This window comes from Musca vetustissima, unplaced genomic scaffold (assembly GCF_032173495.1).
Source record: "Musca vetustissima isolate MV318-11 ecotype Yass unplaced genomic scaffold, APGP_CSIRO_Mvet_v1 utg10125, whole genome shotgun sequence".
Lineage (NCBI taxonomy): Eukaryota > Metazoa > Arthropoda > Insecta > Diptera > Muscidae > Musca > Musca vetustissima.
This window is the reverse complement of record NW_026882177.1, coordinates 328,046-337,480: the sequence shown is the minus strand read 5'-3', so window position 1 is coordinate 337,480 and position 9,435 is coordinate 328,046.

Genomic DNA, 9,435 nt, shown 5'->3' with positions numbered 1-9,435 from the left:
AAACAACTCTGTATCTGTCCTAATGAAATTAAAATTAGCATAGGTTGCAGAAAGGCATGTGGAACATAGACATGAAATTGTTAGGATACATATGAACAATATATCCAAAGTGGTGAAGGGTATCATATAGTCGGCCCAGTCCGACTTTACTACTTTCCTTACTGGTTATAAGGCGTGGATTTGTTAACATATATTTTTAAGGCATTTTTTTGTAAGGCATGTATTTTTTCAAAGAATTTTTTTGAAGGCTTTATACAAAGCGTGGATTTCCAAAACAATTTTTTTCAAGGCATGCATTTTTTTAAAAAAAAAAAAAAAACTTTTAAGGCTTCATACAAGGCGTGAATTTTTTCAAAGAATATTTTTTAAGGTTTCATACAAAGCATGGAATTTTTAAAAATGTATAATTTAAGGCTTCATACAAAGCGTGGATTTTTCAAAGAATATTTTTCCAATGCATGGATTTTTTTAAAGAATATTTTTATGTTTTGTTCCTTTTTTTAACCACTGTTCCTTTGCCCCTTAATATCATTTCATATCTACGGCATTACTTTGCCTTTTTTGCACTGCAACGCACTGCAACATTTCAATGCATTTACTTAAAAGTATGTCAAAAAAAATATCTTTCCGCCTGAGGTCGTGATTAAAATGACTTAGAAATTCACCGGAGAGGAAGTAATAAAAATTCTATGAAAGCCTTCTTTTGCCTCTGGCTGCTGGGGAAGACGAACAACATACATCCATTCGCACATATGAAGAGCCTGAAGATCAGAGGCTCAAACAAACAATGGTTGCAAACTTTAAATCAACTTTAAGTTCAGTGAAGTGCATTCAAGAGAGCTGCAACTACAACAATGTATGAATGCAACTGTTCCATCTCATGTGTGTGTGTGTGGCACGTGTTGTCTGCTTTGTTCTCGAAGAATGGCTTCACAACATGCCGTCAAGACATGCAACAACTGTTGCTTACGTTTGACACTACGTTTGTTGGTGGCGGCAACAGTGTAGCTGAATGTGGCAACACATATTTTTCATGCCATCAAGATAGGTGGCGTTTGCCGCCCAAAGGTTGGCTGATGATGTCGGCGGTATTTCTTTTCATTTTAAAGCTAGAGCTGTTGTAACTTTGTCAAGATATTCTGTTTTTTCTTGTTCTTCTTTCAAATGGAAAGAATTTTATTTCAGTGTGGTTTTTTATTTATCTGTTTTTCTATTTATTGTTGTTGTGGCAGTGACGAGGGCATTTGTCCCGTCGCTATTTGTTGTTGTCGCCTAGCTTCCACGGCACGTTGCCGTAGAGGAGAATAGACCACTAGGAATAGCTATACAAGAATTGATACCACTTCATGGCCCATGTGTTTATTTCTATGGCTGTCTGTCATTTTCTTTGCTTTTTCTCAACATATGGCATCTAACCCTCTCTATTCCGCTCATCCGCCTGGCTTATACATTATTTGTAAACTATGTCACACCTCGTCTTATTTCTGCAACAATGGAAAAAATACCTCAAAATAACAAATTAAATAAATGAAATCCATGTTGCACACCTCAGCTCATTCATTCCCTACAAAGGCGGGTGGAATGTGCGCCACACTGTTGTCGTCGTCATGTTAACATTTTCCTTTAACAAATATTTGCTAAATATATTTAATTTATGGCATTCATTTGGTGGCTTGACAAGAAAAGCGAAACTTAAGAAGTCAAAATTATTACTACAACAAAAAAAGGACTATGGCATGCAGGTAATATCGCTTATTGTAAGTGACATGGAGTTAAATTAAAAAACAGACAGCGGACGAGATAGTTATGTTTCTAAGAATCCCCTCAAATAAAGGTGTTCTACAATGCCTTCGTGTAGAAATTGACAGGAAACGATAAAAAGTCATAATGTGTTACTTAACAATTTCAGTGTAAATAAATTGTCAGATAAAAGTTTGTGTAAATTGTAAAGAAGGGTATTAGATCAAAAGTGTTTTTCCTAATTAAAAAAAAAATCCAAGTATATATTTATATCCTACACAACTATGTTGTCAGGGTATTATAGCTTTGTGCAGCCCCAAGAGTTTGTAACGCCGCGAAATATTGGTCCTAGACCCACCTTTAAGTATACCGATCGTCATATCTCGACTAGCTGAGTCGATCTAGACATGTGTGTCCATAAAATTTGTAAACACGACACAAGCCACAGTTATGGACCAATCTTCACGAAATTTTGCACGTAGGATGGGTTCTGGCCTATTGTTTTTGGTAAAGATCGGTTAATATTTAAGGGATGAAATGGATGGACCAAATGCTTAATTTTTGTCTGTTTTCCCGGTCGCTCCAGAGGCCGCAGTTATGGTCCGAACATCGTGAAATTTTACATGGAGAAGAGGATCGTGCCAAAAAATAAGCATGTCTGTTTTGATAAAGATCGGTCAAAATTTAGCGGGTCAAAGGTGACTATGTCCATAGTATTACTATTACTCCATTAGAGGACGGAAATGTCGCGCTGATAGCTTTGAAATTGTAGATGAACTTCCTATTATGGTCAAGGACGACGCCTATAGTTTTCGGTGAAGTTGAGATTTCATTCTAGGGGTGCAAATGAGCCGAAAACTTTAATTTTGTCAGATTTTCTAGTCGCTCTAGAGGCAATTTGTATATGCAGAACATCACATATTTTACAAGGTGAAGGGGATCTGACCAAATACTTAGAGCGGCTGTTTAGATGATGATCGGTCAATATTCCGAGGGTCAAATCAACCAAAAAATAAAATGCCTTTTTTTTTATTTTACGGCGTAAAAATTCACTTCAAGAAAAAAAAATTGGAAAATATGACAGGGTTAGAAAGTGAAGTTGTTGATCTATAATCTGTAAAAAGGGTGCAAATATCTTGAAATATTTCCCAGGCTCGGAATATAGAACCGCAGAAAGTTTGATTTTCGTGATAGTTGTGTAGGATATCATATGGTCGGCCCCGTCCGACTATACTGTTCCGCTCACATGTTTCTAGACCAATTTCGGAAAACTACTTATAAAAATCAAATATTCAACACAAATCCGTGCCTGAATAGTCCTTGAAATAAATTCCAGGCAAAATAATAATTGTTAAAGAATCCACGTCTTTTAAACACACTTTTAAAAAATGTCTGATGGCCTTTTAGAAATCCACGCCTATTGATGGCCTTTAAAAAAAGCCACGCCTATTGATGGCCTTTTAAAAAATCCACGCCTATTGATGGCCTTTTAAAAAATCCGCGCCTATTGATGGCCTTTTAATCCGCGCCTATTGATGGCCTTTTAAAAAATCCACGCCTATTGATGGCCTTTTAAAAATATACGCCTATTAACGACCTTTTAAAAATCCACCCTTATTGATGGCCTTTTAAAAATCCACACCTTTTGATGGCCTTTTAAAAAATCCACGCCTATTGATGGCCTTTTAAAAATCCACGCCTATTGATGGCCATTTAGAAATCCACGCCTATTGATGGCCTTTTAGAATGCACGCCTATTGATGGCTTTTTAGAAATCCACGCCTATTGATGGCTTTTTAGAAATCCACGCCTATTGATGGCCTTTTAAAAAATCCACGCCTATTGATGGCCTTTTAAAAAATCCACGCCTATTGATGGCCATTTAGAAATCCACGCCTATTGATGGCCTTTTAGAATGCACGCCTATTGATGGCCATTTAGAAATCCACGCCTATTGATGGCCTTTTAGAATGCACGCCTATCGATGGCCTTTTAGAAATCCACGCCTATTGATGGCCATTTAGAAATCCACGCCTATTGATGGCCTTTTAGAATGCACGCCTATCGATGGCCTTTTAGAAATCCACGCCTATTGATGGCCTTTTAAAAAATCCACGCCTATTGATGGCCTTTTAAAAAATCCACGCCTATTGACGGCCTTTTAAAAAATCCACGCCTATTGATGGCCTTTTAAAAAACCACGCCTATAGATGGCCTTTTAAAAAATCCACGCCTATTGATGGCCTTTTAGAAATCCACGCCTATTGATGACCTTTTAGAAATCCACGCCTGTTGTTAGCCTTTTATAAAATCCACGCCTATTGATGGCCTTTTAAAATATTTTCAAAAAAATACTTCCACAGCTACCACGGAACTCTATCTGCGGATTTTTATTTCGAGCCTGGGTAATATTTCTTGATAGTTGCACCCTCTTGCCCGATTAGAGGTCAACAACACCTCTTCCTTACACTGACATATTTTCCGAATATTACTAATATTCATTACAACCCTTCTAATTACTTACCCATATTCCCTTCACCGGGTTGTGGGTTGTGTTGTAATGTTCGGCTTATAATTGCGACCTATAGATCGACTCAAAAAAAAAATAAGTTTTCGGTCCACTCATCCCAAAATTATTATCTGATCATCACCGAAAATTTTCAAAAATATTTTTGAAAAATCCAAACCTCTGTTAGGGCTTTGAAAAAATATTGACAAATATTAAAAAAAACCGAGCCTATGTTGAGGGCCTTGAAAAAATATTTTTAAAAAATACACATCAATCCTGGTTGCTTGAAAAAATATTTTTAAAAAAATTCAAATATATAATAATTAACCAGTAAGGAAAGTAGTAAAGTCGGACGGGGCCGACTATATGATACCCTTCACCAATTTAGGTATTTTCAACAGATGGAAGCCTAACAGACGTCGCATTTTTGAAGGACTATTAATATGAAATTAAACAGGTCTTTCTGCAACCTATAAATTTTGGTCAGATATAGAGTTGCTTCTTACAATAGGACAAAATTATGTAAATTAATTTAGAGCAAAATATCCAATTGTAAACCGATTTCATCGAAACTTGTCACATGTTAGGTTACACTTATTTTAGTATGTTTTGTGCATTCGGCCACATTTTAAGTGCACCATTTACTTAAAATCGGACAAATATATATATTTGGGATCTATATCTAAATCTGAACCGATTTTTACGAAATTAAAAACACATATTTCTAGACCTAATTCAGTAGGCCAAATTTCTAATTGCTATATCTAAATCTAAACCGATTTTTATGAAATTTTACACACATCATTCTAGATCTTATTCATTACCCTGTGCCAAATTTCTTGCAAATCGAATGATGTATAGGGACTTTGGTGCACCATTTACAAAAAATCGGACGAAAATATATATGGGAGCTATATCTAAATCTGAACCGATTTTTATGATATTTTACACACATCATTCTAGACCTAATTCATTACGCTGTGCCAAATTTCGTGCAAATCGACGGGGCCGACCATTTCGTGCAAATCGGACAGGGCCAACCATACTATACAATACACAACCACCACGGAACTCTTTCTGCGGATTTTTATTTCTTGCACCTCTTTCAAAGCGATCTGTGCTATATTTCCGCCCTCTAGTGTGGTAATGGGTTACTAAATAATATCTCAGTACGTAACCACCTGCAAATATTTAAGTGTAACTTCCACATCCAACTACATACGACAATATAATTGGTATCAATTTAAATGTCAACCACTACTCTTGGATATACTATCAACTTCTCGGGCCTATGTCCTTCAGAGGCAAGTATATACGCCATAGAATACAAATTTTGTCATTTTTCACACAAAAGTAAGGTTCCATTTGACCCACTAAACATTGAAGAATATTTATAAAAACAGGCACGCTTATTCTTTGGACCGATCCCATTCACAACGTAAAATTTCGCGATGTTCGGGACATAATTGCGGCCTCTGGAGCGACCAGAAAAACTGACAAAAATTAAGTATTTGGTCCATTTCATCCCCTAAATATTAAACGATCTTTACCGAAATATCAATAGGGGTCTTCACTGGCCAGAACCCATCCTACATGCAAAATTTTGGGAAGATTGGTCCATAACTGTTGCCTGTATCGTATTTACAAATTATAATGGACAGACGGGCAGACGGACGGACACACATGTCTAGATCGACTCAGCTAGTCGAGATATGACGATCGGTAAACTTAATGGTGAGTCTAGGACCAATATTTCGCTGCGTTACAAACGCTTGGGGCTGTACAAAGCTATAATACCCTTACAACATAGTTGTGTAGGGTATAAAAATCTATGTGATCTATATAAATTTGTTTAAAAAAGTTCACTTCCTTGAAAATATATATTTAAGATATCCACGTCCTTGAAAATTTTTTTTTTTAAAAATCCACACCTTATGTGGCCTAGAAAAAATATAAAAAAATACACGTCCTTAAAAAATACTTCAATTTCACACTTATGCGTATTGTACTGTTCCTTTAAACCGTATTCTTTAAAAAATAAACTTTAAATTTAAATGCCACATTTTACAAATTGTTTAAATACCATGTCTCAACATCTAAAGACATAATAAACAAAAAATATGAACGCAGAAAAAATGACGACTTATTTTAAATGGCAATTAACTTTGCTAACCTGAGCATTTTTGTGAAATTATATCATCATCCATTCACATCGTTAACCGACTGCTGTCACCTATCAAGGCCATGTCACAATTAGAACCTAACGCTCAAATAAGTGAGCATTCCAAAACAAAAAAAGAAACCACTTGTTATATACAAACAGGGAATTGTGATATCACCTGTCATTATTTTGTTAAATTTAAAATAATATATTTTGTAAATAAACACGTTGTTAAGAATATTTGAAATAACAGACAATACAAAATAATTTGAATAAGTCCATGCCTGAGTTGTTGAATAACATATATTCTATGAAAACAAAATATACTTAAAAACTTCCAAGTCTTAAATTCCAAGCATCCTTGGCATTTTTTAAATAATTCGTGGCTTTGGAAAAATATATTTTTTTAACAAATTCCAAATTTCTTGGAAAGAAAATATTTTTAAAATATCCACGCTTTATATGCTCTGTTGTGCTGGAATCGTTACTTAAACATAATCTCTGACGACAATTGGCTTTTACAAACATTGTCTTTCTTTTCTGCTTACTGTGACAGTACATTAACTATAATTGGCTTTTTCGTTGCAAAAAAAAATAAATCCTTTTTATTCAACAATCATTTGCTCAATTGAATGACAAGAGCGAAAACTTGTTGACCACCATTCAAAAAGAACAATTGATAAAGACATTCAAGTTTGCTTAAATTACTTTAACAATTGTCGCCGCGTTACTTATTCTCCTCCTTACCAACTACTCAACCTCCTCACACCCACTCACCCGATCATCCATCCACTCAACTAATTTGGCCTAGCTAAGTAACTGTCAGAAACCACTTCATTAGACCGCAAGCTAAGTGCTTTGTCGTTTCCGTTTTTCGTTTCGTTCTAAACACAAAAATACAACCACAATGGCCAATAATTTCAAGAGCTGACGTTAATGGTGTCTAATATCAATTCTCCAGAACAAAGAAGGCTTAACTTTTGCGAATATGCGATAATGAGGAGAAGGAGCAATTTAGATATTAGAGTTCGCCACTTTGTAGCAATTGTTTTGGACACAAGTTTTCGCCTTTATCTAAAGAATGTGTCAGAGTCAACTTCAAAAAAAAAAAAAAATAAATAAATAAAAAAAACCTTCAAAAAATATTATCAAAAATTCCAAAAATAAAAAAAACATTTTTAAAAAATCCAGTACTTCAAAAAATATTTTTAAAAAATCCAGGCCTTCAAAAAATATTTTTTTTTAAAAAATCCAGGCATTCAAAAAACATTTTTAAACCGTCCAGTAGTCTTGTGTCGTTCGTGAACGACCTAGTTCAATTGAACGAGTCAGTCCACTGAACGAGTGAACGACATCGTTCAATGTTGATTATTGTCGTTCACTGAACATTTCTCTTTACAAAACGCCGTCACTGAACGACGTTGATCACTGAACGACTTTGATCAATGAACGTTGTCGGTCACTGAACGACGTTGCCCACTGAACGACTTTACTCAATAAACGTCGTCGGACACTGAACAACATTAAATTTCACTCTACACCTCTGTTTTGTTCACAGGTGCACCGACTTTGACAAACTGAACGGCGTTAATGATGAGCATTCCGGTCTTATTTCATGAAATGCGGAGCTCAAAAGGCCAAATGCAAATACTGCTGTAGGTAGGAATAGTCAGTATATAAACTTAAGCAACATTTAAAAGCAAAGCACTATGCTGCCTTACGAATTGAACTGAGTGATCATTTGAACGATGTGAACGACCTAGTTCACTTTTAAAAAATTACCTAGTTCGTTCACTCACTGAACTGAACGAGATTTCCCAAGACTACTATCCAGCCATTCAAAAACATTTTTTAAAAATCCAGGTCTTCAAGAAATATTTTTAAAACATCCAGGCCTTCAAAAAATAGTTTTAAACCCACGCCTTCGTTAGGTCCTTCAAAAATAGTTTTAAAAAATCCACGCTCATGTTAGGTCCTTGAAAAAATAGTTTTGAGTTAGTGAGCATACTGCTCCGCTCACTGTCGGACGGGGCCGACCATACGGTACCCTATACTACTACCACGGAACTCTAACTTGCAACCTCTTGCCCGATTAGAGGTTAACAGCACCTCTTCCTTATACAGACATATATTCCGAATATTACAAAGTAGAGCCCTTTTAATTACTTGTCTAAATTCCCTTCACCGTGGCTTGTGTTGTGATGTTCGGCTTATAATTGTGGCCTATAAATCGACTTGAAAAAAAACACACTCACAAAAAATTAAGTTTAGGGTCCACTTCATCCCAAAACTATTACCTGATCATCATCGAAAATTATAGGCGTTGTCCTTGACCATACCTGGATCCTCATGGAAAATTTCAAAGCAATCAGTGCTATATTTTCGCCCTCCAGTGTGGTAATGGGTTATTATTTAAGTGTAACTTCCACATCCCAGTAAGTATATACACTATAGAAAACAAGAGTAAATATATATGCTATAGAAAACAAATGTTTTAATTTTTCATAGTCAGTGTCCATTAGACCCGCTAAATAATGACCTTCTTTATCAAAACAGGCACGTATATTCTCTGGATACTTCTCCCCTTCTCCATGTAAAATTTCGCGATGTTCCGGCCATAATTGATGTCTCTGGAGCAACCAGAAAAAACGACCAAAACTAAGTATTTGATCCATTCCATCCCCTAAATATTAACCGATCTTTACCAGTCTTCATTGGCCAGAACCCATCCTACATGGAAAATTTCATGTTCTCTGGATCCTTCTCCCCTTCTCCATGCAAAACTTCTCGATGTTCGGGTCATAATTGCGGTCTCTGGAGCGAGCAGAAAAAACGACAAATACTAAGTATTTGATAAATTTCATCTCCTAAATATTAACCGATCTTTACCAGCAATAAAAGGGGTCTTTAGTGGCCAGTACCCATCCTACATGCAAAATTTCGTAAAGATTGGTCCATAACTGTGACCTGTATCGTGTTTACAAAATATAATGGACTGGCGGACGGACGGACACACATGTCTAGA